At 38.2% G+C, this 16059-nt stretch overlaps 1 protein-coding gene across 1 annotated transcript in view; it reads right to left on the bottom strand.

Moving 5' to 3' along the window:
- Positions 1 to 16059, bottom strand: part of SIM1 (SIM bHLH transcription factor 1) — a 75053-nt gene that overhangs the window by 17100 nt on the left and 41894 nt on the right. The gene's annotated exons all lie outside the window — the stretch shown is intronic.

Here is a 16059-nt window from a genome sequence, read left to right as displayed (position 1 = left end):
TCTACCCAATTTTGTGTATAATTCAGTTGCATTAAGTATATTCACATTCCTATGCAATCATCACTGCCCATCTCAAAACCTTTACCTTGGAAAACTCTCTTGTCATTAAACAGTAACTCTTCATTCTCTCCAGTACCGGGAAACCACTAAGCTACTTTCTGTCTTTCTGGTGTCTTCCTGCCAGAGGAACAACAAATGAGCCCCTTGCGTGCATGCATGCTCAATTATTTCTTACTCTTAGCAACCTCATGGACTGTAGCCTGCCAGGTTCCTCTGTCCATGGAATTTTCCAGGGAAGAAAACTGGAGTGGGTTGCCATCTCCCCAAAACTCCCAAACCCCCAGCTTGGTGTTGGGGTTTCCCAGAACCTAACCACTTCAGAAATCTTTTTGAAACTCCTATCTAATCATGTTATTCTCTTGCTTAAAAAACACTTTTTTTCTTGTCTTTCTACCTATGCATCAAATAACTTGGTGATAACAGCTACATAAAGCCAAAGCCATAGAGATACAAGGAGTAATACCCTAATAATAAGAGACTAAAATGCCACTTTCAGTATAAGGCAAATCCCTTCAAAATAAGGAAAGCTACAGAAGATGTAAAAAAAAAAAAAATAAATAAATAAATGCTATGGTTATATATCAGACTTTACACACTGATAATAAGGAATAAGCCTTAGCATCCATGACGAGCCATCAAAATTCATAAAATATTAGGTTATAAAAAAAAACTTAGGAAATTTGACCAAGTAGAAATATTATAAACAACACTCTCTGACTTCAATGAATAACAAATAAAAATTAAGAACAATTGAAAAAGAATCCTTCCACCTAAAAAAACAAAACTAACTCCTGGAGAAAATAGGAAAACAAAGTATAAACTACAGAATTTCTAGGAAAAGGATAATTAAAATACTACATATCCAGATTTATGGGATATCTAGCTGTAGATACCTAATTCAATAAAAGTGAAAGAATAAACATCAATTCAATTCTCTATTCAAAAGTTGGAAAAATAACAGAAGAAAAGAAAGCACAAGGAAAAATAGTCAAAAGACATAAACTGACTATTCATAAAAGTGTTAAAACAGCCTAAACATATGAAAACATGTTTAACTTCTGAGTAAGATAAATGCAAATTAAAACAATGAAATACCATTTCTTTTTCTTTTTTTAATATTATTTGGCTGTGCCAGGTCTTAATTGCGGCATATAGAATCTTTGGGATCTTGCAGCATGTGGAATCTTTAATTATGGCATTTTATGAAGTCTTAGTTGCAGCATGTGGGATCTTAGTTCCCTGACCAGGGTCATACCTGGGGCCCCTGTCATTGGGAGCTCGGAGTCTTAGTCACTGGACCACCAGGAAAGTCCCTGAGATACCATTTCTTAACCATTAGATTATCACACATTCAAAAGCTTGACAATACATCGCTTGGCATAGTGTGGGCAAACAGGTACTCTGTCCCACCCACTGCTGATGGAAATGCAGACTGATAACAGCCTCTATGGAAGGGAATTTGGCAGCAGTTCACAAAAACTGCAATTCCCCACTGGTAGGAAGCCACTACACCAAGCAATATATTGATACACTGAGTAGTAAGGTGTAGGTAAAGAGGTATTATATATGGAACCTACTCTAAGCTGGTTCAGAAAAAATAAAAAATGACGGCAGGTGGGAAAAGAGAAAGAGAATATGACAAAGCAAATATGGCAAAATGTTAAGCTGTAGGGAACCTAGGTTTAGTAGGCAGAAATACTTTACAGTCCTTGAAACTTTTCTTTATGTATGAAATCATTTCGAAGTTAAGATTTTGTGTTTCGTTTCTGTTTGTTTTTTGGCCCCACCACGTGGCTTGCAGGATCTTAGTTCCTTGACCAGGGATCAAACCAGAACCCCTGAAGTGAAAGAACCAAGTCCTAACCACTAGACTACCAGGGAATTTCTTCAACATAAGTATTTTAAAATAAGAAAATCCTATATAGCAAAATATTTCATTTTTATAGAATGATTAGAGACAAGGCCATTTGTTTTAAACTTTTTTTCTGAAGAAATAGAAACATGCTCTGATAAAGCTATAATTTAATTAAATATCTTTGTTTTTATTACTGATGATTAATATTTTGTGCACAAAAATATTATTTTAAGTTATGAATTAGAGATTCCAGTAGAAACAGCATTCGGATCTAAATTCAAATATGGGTGGACCCTGATCTACTATCATCCAACATGACTTGTCCTGAAGATCACCTCCTGTGGGCTTTGATTTTTCCATCTGCAGAACAGGAAAAGACTGCCTGCATTATACCATTGCAGGGAAGATCAAGTAAATAACACGCATCTAACTACTCTTAAAATGCAAATGTTAAAGATATATATGTAGTAAAGCAGAGGTCCCCAACCGCTGGGGGCACAGATCAGTAGTGGTCTGTGACCGGTTAGGGACCAGGCTGCACAACAGGAGGTGAGCGGCAGGCATAAATGTAATACACTTATATCATTCTGAAACCATCCCCCACTCCACCCTGGGTCTGTGGAAAACCCGTCTTTCATGAAACTGCTCCCTGGTGCCAAAAAGGTTGGGGACCTAAAGGTCCTTAATCAATGATTTTCTTTTCAGTAGAGAGGAATAGTTATACCACAATCTTGTAAAAATGATTCTTTTCCCTAGATTATATCATCTAGAGGTCATATTTTCAGTTCCATCCTATTGGCATGTCAGAGATAAAACACATAGGTTAAAGGATAAGGAAATCAACATCTCTTTTGGAAAAATCATATCTTGTACACTGCTGGTGAGAATGTAAATAGGTACAGCCACTATGGAAAATCATATCGAGGTTCCTCAAAAAATGAAAAATAGAACTACCATATGATCCAGCAATTCCACTCTTGGGTATACATCTGGAAAAAATAAAAACTCTAATTCGGAGAGATACACCTCAGTGTTCATGGCAGTGTTATTTACAACAGCCAGGATGTGGAAACAACCCAAGTGCCCATCAACAGATGACTGGTTTAAGAAAATGTGGTGTATATTTACAATGCAATATTAACCATAAAAAATAATGAAATATTGTCCTTTGCAGCAACATGGGCGAACCTAGAAAATACCATACCAAGTGAAGTACGCCAGACAGAAAAAGACAAATATTATATGCTATCACCTATACGTGGAATCTAAAAATAATTCAAATGAATCTATACACAAAACAAAAACAGATTCACTGACATAGAAAACAAACTTGCGGTTACCAAAGGGCAAAGGGAGGGGGGAGGGATAAGTTAGGAGTATGAAATTAACAGATACAAACTACTATACATACAATAGATAAGAAATAAGGATTTACTGTAAGGCACAGGGAACTATGTTCAATATCTTATAATAAACTATAATGGAAATAATCTGAAATATATATATGTATATATAACAATCACAGTTGCTATATATCTGAAACCAACACAATATTGTGAATCAACTATACTTCAGTATAAAAAATTTAAAAAAGAAATCAATATCCCAGCTGCAAAAAGAAATCAGATGACTGGCCAATCACCTAAACATTATGGCCTTTTCTTCCAAATGCTCTGATTTTCAAGGTTCAAATGCCCTTTGGTACCAATGATTCTTATCACTTAACTTTGACAGAAAGCCCACAGATCTGTTTCAAGGGTGGAGAGAGAGGACACTTAGGATCGATTAGCCAGCACCTGTGGATGGTTCTCCCAGCAATTGTTGATATCGAGACCATTTTTAGGTAAAAAAAAAAAAAAATCACATTTTAGAACTTATAGAATATCTGCTCTTCTTTTGAAAAGGTAATGACACTCTCCTCTGTTTAAAGATAAGAAATGGAATGATTTGATTCCCTATTTTAATTAGATTTTATCAACAACGAAAGTTTCAGTTCAGTCGCTCAGTGGTGTCCGACTCTTTGCAACCCCATGAATCACAGCACCCCAGGCCTCCCTGTCCATCACCAACTCCCGGTGGTTAATTTTGCATAAACTTCTATTTTTCTTTCTTAGAAAATTTATTATTATGAATACTCTGCACCTTAATTTATCCCTATTTCTTATTTAAAATTTAATTTTCAAAACAGGCTTTCATGTTGGTAAATTTAAAAAATGAGTCAGATGAAGGATGCCCTGGTTCTAATAAACTTGAAACCACATGTCACCCACCAAAGGTGGGCTAACACCAACCAGCAAAGAGCTTGGATGCCTGCCAGCAATGGATGTCAGATCCCAGTCATAGCCCCCAGCTCTCCTCTGAGACTCAGGGCTCCTGAAAGAATCATTCCTTCTCAAAGAGAATGACACTTCATCTGGTTAAAAATCTGAGCCATCAGCTGGGGTTTTACATGCATTCAATGGAAACTATTTACAACAATTCACTCTATGATTCATTCTGATATTTACTGAACATCTAATATTGGCAAGGCAGTATGCCAAGTGATTTGAGAAATACAGCTCTATGTTCAAGGTGTTCATATTAGAAGCAGTATAAATAATGCGCAAGACATAACTTGAATACAAGTTCAAAAATGGCAAGGGCTGAACAAACAAAAGCAATATAGTTAAGGAGTTCAAAGAAGGGAGCTCTTACTCTCTATTAACACTGTAGCTACTTGGGAAGGGAAAATGAACTTATGACTAAGAGGCAGTTTACCATATGATTTGCATATGCTAACTAATACCCATCACACAACAACCCATCACACTACTTTTATCAAATACTTGCTTCAGTCTGGTCACTGTACTGAGATCCCACAGACATTATCTTATTAAATGCTCACAACATCTTAAATCACTGATCCCTTTACTGATGCAACAAGTGAAGCAAGAACAAAAAACCTAATCTGCCCAAGTTCACTTGAGTATGATATTTAAGAGGAGAGACGCAATTCCAGAATCTTTGCTCTTTCTAGAATCCTGGACTCGTCTAGACTTAGGTACTTAGCTAACAAAAACAGCAGTGTCCCACCCTCTAAGTAGCAGTAATGGATCTCAGGTCCCCAAGCATGTTCTTACAAAGGGAGCTTTCTCCAACTTCTACATTCCAGTAGACCATCTCCACACAGCCTCGGTGATGTCCTCATAGTACTGAAGCACTCTTCCACAACAGTTATAGCACAGATATTCCCCTTTTGATAACAGTCATGAGAGTCTCTCCTGCCTCAACAGCATGTTCCAGACAGGTGCTCTGCATTCATCTGGATATGGCAGCAACAAGGCAACTCAGGAAAAATGCCAGATGTTCCAACAATAGATGTTATCATTATCTATTTTTATTCTGGCAGCTCACTGAGGTTTTTTTTTTAAATATCATTTTTAGCTGTAAAATATAGAGAGAGACCCTCTTATGGTAAAGTCCTGTTTTCTATGAAAAACTTTCACTCTATCAGGCATGAACAGCTTTCCTCTTGATTTGTGTCTGAACCATGAGAAAAAAAATCACAGATGCAGACTGCATTGTACCAAGAACATATGCATGCTTTTAAATCACTTTTATCTTACTTTTTACTAATGTAACCCTGAAACATAAAATATGTCCTTTTTTTTTCATTCACTGTTATGGGAAGAACAGATGGTAAAAGGGTTAGATTAAAGTAATACAGCATGTCCATTAAAATAACCCCCACTGCTGGGGGTGCTTCCCTCAAACAGGAGTTGTGTTGGCTATGAAGAACGGCTTTGGTTTATACACATTGGAAATTGCCGGGGGTTTTGTCAAGGATAAACATAAGCATAAGAGAAAAACTAATGTCAAAATCAAATGCATTTTAAGATGACAATTATGCAAGTTATTTTGCTAATCTGAAGGGCTGACTGAAAACATTTGCCTGTGAAAATGTAACTGAATAGCAGTCAAATAATAAAGTCCATTTCTAACATGAAAAACTTTACTACCTAGAAATTGTGAATAAATGAAACTGCAAAGAAGATATCAAGTAGACATTATTTGTTTCATTCCTGCACTCCTATTAATGGCAGGTAGAAATTTTTGCTTTTACTTCATGTGTAATTTATTGTCTAATTAATCAACAGCAAGAATAATTCAGGAACATTCAGGAACATAATTCAGGAACATACATTTAAAAAGGCTAAATATACCATGATTTCCACATAAGTCTCACACATGTTTAGCATTGGAAAAGCATCCTCATGAAATTTTAGATGAAATTCTGTTTAATTATATACAACTTCAAAAGAGTTAAGCTTGAGGAAACCTTCAAGGAAAATTAGAGAATGCATTTTAAAAGAAAAAAATGTCAATCTTGAGTCACATTCCAGAGTCAAGGATGACTCCACTAGAGGAACTACACAATAAATATTTCTGCTTAAACTATAAATAATTAGAAAGCAAATACTGATTAAAAATTTAATGATTAAACATTTTAAATACTTAGGCCATTTCTCCCTTCATTTTAGAAAATGGTATAAATCGTCATCTTTAATCAGATGAAGATGACAGTTTTAAAGAATGGGTTCACAAGATTTTTCACTCGTTATTTTTATGATCTGCTTCACTCATAGTATATAATCTGTTGTTTTTTGTGACATATTTAGCTTTAACCCACATTTTAGTTATTTTTAGTTCAAAGAATATTTTGGTGAGAAATCTTTCATACCTGTAAGTTCCTGATAAATTTCATGAAGTAGAAACATGGGAAGTTTTTTTTATGTACCTCAAATGTGGTTTGAAATGTCATAGGCCTTCTCTTAATCCACCCCCCACAGTTACAAAAATGTCACTGGGATCTGGTTTGGTCATTTTTCTCACAGAAAAATAAGTACAGTCGACATCTCATTAGCTGTCAGGGTGACGTGCAGCTGGAACCAGCACTCGGAACCAGAGGCCGGGTTTTCTCCAGCATAATTCTGTAAGGAATCCCCTAGACGGTTCCATATGGAGAGAGCTGTTCCCAACCATGAAATCCACAGTCCACATCCGTCTATAAATCCAAAGGTAAAGTCCCAAAGGCTGGCAGGTATCTTCACTGCACTGAAGATTTTAAACAGGTAATAAACATTTAATTAGGCCCTTTAATGTCCTGGCACACACAGCTGTAAATGATCAAGGAGATCTCAACTTCATATTGATAATACAGAAGTGGCTCTAGCCCATTGGCTAAATCCTGGGTTTCCAGGACCAGTAGCACTAGTTTTAATGGTAATCTTCTGCCCTGATGGGCTTTGAGCATGAGCCAGAACTACTTCCGTCTTTTCACTGATACTGTGACTCACTCTCTGGTGTTTCACATATAAGTGGCAGATTAGATGGGCTTGAATTAGATGGGTGCAGGTGGTGCCACCTGCTCCAGCCCCTTATTGCAGCTTTGTCTGGCCTTCCATCGGTTTATTCTGAGTCTCGACAAAGGACGGCTGCCCAAGCTGCTCTTGGCACTGTCCTAGACTTGGGCCAACAGATTATTGGCAGGCATATCACTGGCCTTCTGCACGCTGAAAGAGGAGGCCTATCAGACTTGTAACTCTGTAAAAAGAAACTAAAGCTCAAAGGCCCTCTACCGAAGTGATCAATTTCAAACTGGTATCTGTAAATGGAAGGATGGATCTACTTTCTCATCTTCTAAGTCAAGTACAATAAGGAAAATAATAAGGAAAACTAAAAGAGCACAAACTGTTAAATAATATACATCCAGAACTTGACCTTCCAGGAAAACACTACAATTCAATGTGCCATAATGTGCTTAAAGGGGTTTCCTAAAAATCTGTGAAGGATGGATGAGTTAAGGAAATCTAAATTTCTTAGCAAAGATATTCAAATCCAACTTAACTCTACAAATTTCCCATTATGACTGGGTCAGATCCCACCAAAAACTGTCAAGTAAGGCATTGCTCTCTTGAATTTGACTATTTGGTTTTAGTACGATTTGATTTGATAGGTTTTCTTAAAATAAATTTCCCTGGGCATATTTTGATGGTGGATTCAGCCATCCCCCTGCTTCGCCTCTGTTCAGCTGTGGGGCAGAATCACAAATTCCAGCCATCATTTCCATTAAGCCAGAAGCTTTCCATTTGATTTAGCACAGCTGCTTTGCCCACTGCCCAACTTCTTTTTTGACACTAACTCTCCCCTAGATCCAAACCATCCTATGTTAAGAAAGAGAGATGTGTTTAACATGAATTATGCCTTACAGCCAGGGATCTGCGGGGGTGAGAGGTGGGCTGCAGCTGTGCTTTGGGCGGCTGGGTAGGATTTAAGAAGCTCAACAGGAAAGGTGTCCTTAGGCGAGTACACAGCTAGAGTGGAGAACTGATATGGTGGGGCTAGAGGTGGCTGACAGATGCAAAGATGTAGCCAGGACCAGGTTGTGGGATTGGACTTCATACTATAACCAACATAGAGTGTCTTTAGGTTTTTAAGCAGAGCTTGGGGGGAAGGGGGTGAGCAGTGGGTACACAATGAAAAGGGTATTTCAGGAAGCTTACTCTGGCAGAAACGATCAGAGACCAAAAGAACAACAGGAGGCTGATGAAGTAGTCGAAATGTGATATGTTCTGAAGAGCCCAGAACTGGACAAAGATAGTGGGCATGGGATAGAGGAGGAACTAAGGGTCAAGAAAGATCATGAAGGAACATGACCTGCACAAGGCCTTTTGTGTCCAGAGGTCAAAAACCAAACCAAACAAACAAAGAAACCAAAATTTTAAGAGACTTTTCCCTTTCTTATGGAAGACAACTATAAAGATACAGTACCATAAATGCACTTGGATTATTAAAAGAATAAGAGAGTTATCCAAAAAGTATCTACTGATCATGGAAATTGGACCCTGGAACTAGGGCTGAGCCCATGAACAAAGACAGGTTTCTGAGATGGAAGGCAGAGCCAAACAGCAGTGTTTCTACAGTAAGTCCCCTACATACGAACAAGTTCTGTTCCGAGAGTACAGTTATAAGTCCAATTTGTTTGTAGGTCCAACAAAGTTAGCCCAGGTACCCAGCTAACACAATCAGCCATATAGTACTGTACTGTAATATGTTCATAATACTTTTCACACAAATAATAAAAAACAAACAAACAATAAAGAAAGAAAACATTTTTACTCTTTCGGTACAGCACCTTGAAAAGTACCAGCTACGTCACTGCTGCTTTTATGCTTGCTTCTGGACATCCTGGGCCTGAAATAAAGATACTGTACTACTGTACTCTGTGCAGAACTGTAAAGTACACAAAAGCACAACCACCCCTACAGGATGCACACACGTGACAGTGTGCATGAACTAACTCACATGATCGGACATGTGAACACACGTTCTCACTAATAGAAAGTTCACAACTTGAAGGTTTGTATGTAGCGGACTTACTGTATAGATACCTCAGGGCAATTATTTTGTGATCAAAGCACACACATACACACACAGAGTAAATATCAGTTGTCACTTCTCTCTGTCGTTGCACTGGAGGTGACAGTAGAGACATGGAGACTAGAAAGCCCACTCCAGGACAGGATGTAGACGGTTCTCTGCCCTAGAATGTGAGCCAGAGAACATTTGTTCAAAGTTTTGCTCTTGAAAGAGCTTCTAGATTCTACCACATTTAATTCCTCCTCAGCAGGTAGGTGTTTGATTTGTACTGCATGATTTTGTATTTTGAAAGCATCCTTAGGTTTTTTTCGCATGTGTATCTTTTGCTTCTTTACATAGGTTATAAATTCCATAGTAGCAGAACATTTTCCCTCCTTGGGGTTTTTAATGTCTCTATAGGCAACCAACAAAGTATTACCTTCTTCTTAAAGTCTCTACTTATCCATTCATTCATTTCATTAACATTCAGTGAGTGACTATGTGGAGGACACACAGATGCTGGGTCAAGGTGGGGGGCAGGTATGAAATAGCTGGTTAATACTTTCAAAGCTATTATAGTCCAAAAGAGAAGCTCTGACATATCCAGGAGGCAGTAGAAGACAGATTATTCTAAATAGAGGCACAAAGGAGAAAGTTATATTTCATGAAAGAGGTAGCATTCAGTCCTTAGATGATAGGCAGAATTTTGAAAAATAGAGGCAATGAAGGCAGAAATAAATGCATAAGCACAAGCATGGAGGCAGGAAAGGACAAGGCATTCAGCAAAGAGGGAGCAGAGAAGTCTGGCTGGATCACAGGGTTCAGGTAATTTAGAACTCAATTATAGGTGACCTTGAGTAACAGCTAGGACTGTGGCACTTCTCCAAACACTGACATGATCAGTGGTCCTTTAAGGTCAATCTGAGAAGCAGGAAAGACTGAAAATGAAAAATTTCCAAAGTGGACAGAAAATTAAGATGAGCTCCAGTCCTCTAGCATGACAGAGCTCCTGGGACACAGGCCGTGGGAGAAGAAGGATAAATGGGTAAGGGGTGACAGCACAGCTGGAGGTGGAGAGTGAGCCTGGCCTTTGACAGGGCGCCCAAGAGATTAGGGCCTTATTGACTGTCAACCTGCAGCCCCACTGCAAACCTTACAAACAGGAATATTTTTTTTTTTTTAGTATTTATTTATTTATTTGGCTGTGCTGGGTCTTAGTTGGGGCATGCAGGATATAGCTCCCTGACCTGGGATCAGACCTGTACCGTTTTCATTGGGAGGACTGAGTCTTAGCTCCTAGACCACCACAGAAGTCCCAAAACAGAAATAAATTTGAACCTGCTGGAAACATCCCAAGGTATGAAGGTCTCTAGGCCTAGAGGCTATTGTCAGCTTACAACTCCCGCCTCCAGTTCACTGCTGGAAGGGCAAGGGAGCCCCTCCAAGACACCACCAGAGCTTCACCACTGCCAAGGATGCCTTTATCACATACATGCTACACTGTGTTTAAATTTTTTGTTTACATTTTTATCTCCCCCACTGAATCTGTAAGCCTTCTGGGGAAAGGGCTATATACTGAGGTCATCTCAGCCCTCCTCTGTTTCTTTATCCACTTATCTTCTCAACTTCACTCATCTATCAATTCATTGACCTATTCACTCAATACGTTCTAAGGGCTTTTGGGTACCCAAAGCAATCTGGTTATCGAGGGCAAAATCTCCTGTCCTCAAGGATCTTAAAGTGTCCATTTACTGCCTCCAAATTTTCTTCCTTTCATCTTCTAATAATAATCTCCTGATATTTCTATAGAAGAGGTGATATCTGAAGTTCAGATACAACCAGAAAACATAAAAAGCCTGTACAGTATAAGAATTTCAGAGAAGATAACCTTTTTTTTTTTTTTTGGCAAGATGCGTTACAGTTTTTGTTGTTAATGGTCAAGGATTACATGTTTTTATGCAACATATAAAACATGAAATGAAGGGCTACCTATCCTAGTATTGATAAAAGTATTGATACCATGTGTAAGGGGAATTCTTGGTCCTTCTTTTCTCTGTAGCTTCAAAAGTCAGCATAGGAGTCACTGGTGTATTTTTTCGAGGCCAGAAAGAACCTCTGTAGGAAGAGAGCTTCTACCTTCACCGAAAGGAAGCCAGATTGCTGGCAGTGAAAATTAAGAGGGTTCTGTGGGATTATTTAAGGTAACAGATGTGGAGTTAAACCTGCAGGTGTTACAGTGTATCTGTAACAAGAGATTAAATACTTTCAGATTTCAGAAGCATACATAGTTTTATGCACTGTTATTATAGAATTATATAGTGTATTGCTTATTACTGACTAGGGAGAAAGCAAGAGGAGGGCAGAATGAGGCAATAAAACAGGAGGGCACGCACTGTCTCTAATACATGTAACAACTATAAACATGCCAAGAGGAAAAGTTTCAAAGAAAACTAGAATCAGGGGGCAATTTATTCATGATTGATGTGACTACACTATGTCAAGATAACTCCCAACTGTATTGGAGTAGCCATGACTAGTTCCTTCAAAATAGATGGAAGAGACTCTAGCAGTTGCTAGAGGTAAGGTCTGAAAAATAAATTCCATAAACTCAGTATTTTTAATTCAACAGAACTGTGAAAAAAATAAGTTGCTATATTCATGAATATAAACCCAGTACCAATAAAATACAACGTTCATATTGTTACGATAGCTCTACAGCAGCACAGTAGCTACCTGCAGAATCTTCGGGAGTTATCTATAATATTTCTTAAAACAAATCTTTCAAAACCATTCAAAACAATTTTGACCTCTCTTGTCCCGAGCAATACATAGAAGTACAAAGGTGATGGAGTCATTCATTAAGTGACTATAATATAATCAAGTCTAAAATCATTCCCAAGGGCATCTCATACCAAGTGGGGACCTGAAAGTTCATCTACTACTGCAAACTGAGTAGTGACAGTGAATTACAATTTGTGCATGTCTCGCATCTTCAAATAAGGGTGCCTAAATAATTCCGAAAAGCAGTGGTGCTGTTTGCTATTCATCAAATGTCTGTTAGAAATTTCCAGATATGCCTAATACATAATAGAGCAAAGAGCTTAATAAATAATATTGATAGCATCATTACATCATTTTCATAACTAATAAAAAGCACAAGATGTTACCTTATGAGCTCAGTTTTGTTTGTTTGTTCTCGAAACAGCCTCTTGAAAAATCTGATAAGAATTTGCATACTAAAAATATGTAAACATGGGAATAACAAAAAGTAAAGGATTGTATTTTTGAGAGGAGGAAGACGCATTTAAAATTAAATACTATGAAAATCTTCATCATTTTGTAAATAAAAATATATTTATTGTGCATCTATTAATATATAAAGGAAAATTCAATACATGTCACTAAATACAAAATGTAAGCTTTAAAATACAATTTCACAGACTTCCCTGGTGGTTCAGTAGTTAAAAATCTGGCTTCTCGTGTAGGGGACACGGGTTCAATCCCTAGTCCAGGAACTAAGATCCCCCATGCCATGGGGTAACTAAGTCCTCGCACCACAACTAGAGAGCCCATGCTCCACAACAAAGACCCAGAGCAACCAAATATATACAATTTCAAAAATATATCTATAATGATCAAAATATATCTATAATGAGAAGAGGTACAAGCAGTCAAGGATAAAAATAATTTTATCCTTCCTTCCTCTATAGTGCTTTTCACTTCAGTTGAGAACTTTAGCTCAGACCCCCCTAGACTCACCCAGGACTATTAAAATGAGCCTCCTGAGTAGTCTGCCTTGCTTCAGCCACCTTAATGCTTCATTTCCAGTTCAAAACCTTTTCTGGTTTTCCATACAACAAAATCCAAATGCCTTGACCTCGCAGATATTTGGCACCAATCAATGAATGTTTCCAAACATATAACCCCTTGTCCTTAACCACAGGGACCCACTCTCCCCCACTTCACCCCCAGTCACACTCAGGGTGTTCCTGCATCTCTTCAGAATCTTGGTCTTTCTGAAGGGTCCTCTCCTTTCCCTTATGTGTGTATACCTGAATTCTACCCCCAGAGCTAGGTCAACAACCCTCCCCAGGCATACTGACTGACATCTCTCTTGAAGCCTTTTGTATACATCATCCTCTATATGCTCCTCATTCTAGTTCATAACTTATCATTCCAACTGTACTGGAACGCTTAAGGGCATTTCTTATACCACTTTTTCATAGTCTGGCACCTTCTACTCAACCGCTAACCCCATTCATCACAATGGCCAGTATAGCATCTCTCTAATGTAGGCACCCAGCTAGCACTGATTGAACCAACACGTAATAGCAATAATGCAAGAAAGTTGAAAAATAAGTATTCTTGAATAATATAAGAGTGATTTGGACCAAATAAGACTTTTGAGAAGCGACATTATTTTCTTTTCTTTAAAATTTCTGAGGATATAGGATTCCAGATGGTAGTACTGAGCTGTTTCCTTTCAGCAGAAATGGATGAGTTTGCCCTGGATGTTATGCTTTTCCACTGTGCCACCCCAGAGGACCCGCTGTTTACCCGAGGACAACTGTCCTAGGACAATTCACTGCAAAGCCTCTGTCTACATGCATGGCTTCTTGAAAGCAAAGACTGTGTTCCATTTCCGATCTCTACATATCAGTAGTCCATGTACTAGGAACTCAGTCAGTGATTGACCTAGCACCATCATTATCTAAAGCAAACGCAATTAAAGAATAACCTTTACTAGGCGCATAAATGTTAAGTAAACTTCATTCATGACTGAGATTTCAAATGAGACACAGGGCCAAAATTCTAAGGACTGCATTTACCTAAGAATTAACACAAGAATGAACATTTTAAAAAGTCAAGAGAAACTCTATGTGAACATAGGTGTGTGCAAGTGAATGATTTTTATGCATCATAGTACATTTCTAGAAGAAACCACCATTTTGGAGAGGGAAAAAGAGGAAATAGTGGGTGATTTGCTACTTTCCACTCTTCCGTATTGCTTTTAAAAAAAACCAAACTATGAAACATGTACAATTTCAAATTAACTCCTCCTCACACGAACCCAAGGACCAGTCTAATGGCAGTTAAAACTTTTTTTTCTTTAATGTGTAGATAGTCTAACATTGTGTGCTAAGTTGCTTCAGTCATGTCTGACTCTTTGCCACCCTATGGACAGTAGCCCTCTAGGCTTCTCTGTCTATGGGATTCTCCAGGCAAGAATACTGGAGTGGGTTGCCATTCCCTCCTCTAGGGGATCTTTCAGACCCAGGTATCAAACCTATATCTCTTATATCTCCTGCATTGGCAGGTGGATTTCCTTGCCACATGGGAAGTCATAGTCCAACATTACTGTAAACTAAAGAAATTTTAGACTTAAGAGCTGAGGTGAAAGAAAATGTAGATGGTGAGGTTTTGGAAGCTCAGTGGGGATATTTGGGTTTTGTAGCTTTATTTCTCTGTAACAATGGACAAATTCCTTCTTAACTTAGTATTTCCTAATTTAAATTTTTCTTTCATTTATGTGTCCAGTACTCCTATCCATATAAGGATAAAATTACCCAAAGGAGTAATTCATTCTTCCAATAAAAAGAGACAGTAAAACTCTTTTCCCAAGGTATGAGATAGTAATAAAGCTTCTCAGATACTCAATAAAAAGAAGCAGCTCCTCCACTACAGTAACTTGGACTAAAATGCACTTTATACATAAAGTGCTCAGTCTTCATAACAGAATGTTTACACTGAAAAATGTCCAGGCATCACACATCTACTCCTCTTTACACTTTGTCAGGGTAAAGAAATCTGGTCTTGGTGGGAGATTTGGAACCACATGACAGCAGTCCCTTGGGATACAGATCTCATCTTCGCATACCAAGCTAAAATAATCTAGCACATAGTAGCTTCATAGTGACCCATGAGCTCAATGAATGACACTTCCTCAAACAGTACATACTTGTTGACGTTGTCAGAATTAAAAATGCTCTGATAAGTAAGGAAATAATAGTTTCTGGACTCGCTAGATTGCCATTTTTACTTTAAAAAATTAAAAACACAAATGATAAAGACCACCTTGATGAAAAATCCCTGAATCCCAGTTGGTTTTCTACCAGCCCAGGAATCATCTCCTGAATTACCCTAATGAACTGCAGGAATTGGGACATGGTGCCCTTAAAGAAAAGGATGGTCACAGGGTACCAGGAGTGAAAAATCCTCAGTTCTATCCTACTTCCTTCAGGCCAGGAGAGAGTTGTGCTTACATTTGACATAGACAAGTTTCTATATCACAGAGGCTGATAAGCAAAAACATTCTTTTCTTCCTTCTGAGCATCAGGACTTGTCTTTGTACCTTGCGGTGTTTCTGGAATACCTCCTCTGGGTCTCATCAGCTCACCACCTTGCAAAGATGAGAAGAGGGCTGCTTTTTCTACCATTCCTGCCATCTGGAAGACCCTCTTTGTTTCATTCCTCCCCATAAACAGTCCATCTGTGCTCAAATCTCATGGTGAAATGTACCCTTGATCTTTTGCCTCCACCTCTTAATTTATCCTTTGACTTCAATTCCTGTCCTAAGATTCCATTTTTCTACATCAAGCTCTTGTTTTCCATATTCTTCTATGCTTGCCCCATCTTTCTGATTAATCGTTGTTGAGGAAAAAACTCAGGACCGTTCTCCTTGAAAATACAGTTATGGTTTTGACTGCAATGAAGCCTCTCACAACCTTCATATAAAAGCAGTAAAC

The sequence above is a fragment of the Ovis aries genome, chromosome 8, assembly GCF_016772045.2.
Source record: "Ovis aries strain OAR_USU_Benz2616 breed Rambouillet chromosome 8, ARS-UI_Ramb_v3.0, whole genome shotgun sequence".
In the NCBI taxonomy this organism is placed as follows: Eukaryota; Metazoa; Chordata; class Mammalia; order Artiodactyla; family Bovidae; genus Ovis; species Ovis aries.
The sequence above is the reverse complement of the archived record's forward strand: the minus strand, read 5'-3'. Positions and strand labels throughout refer to the sequence as shown.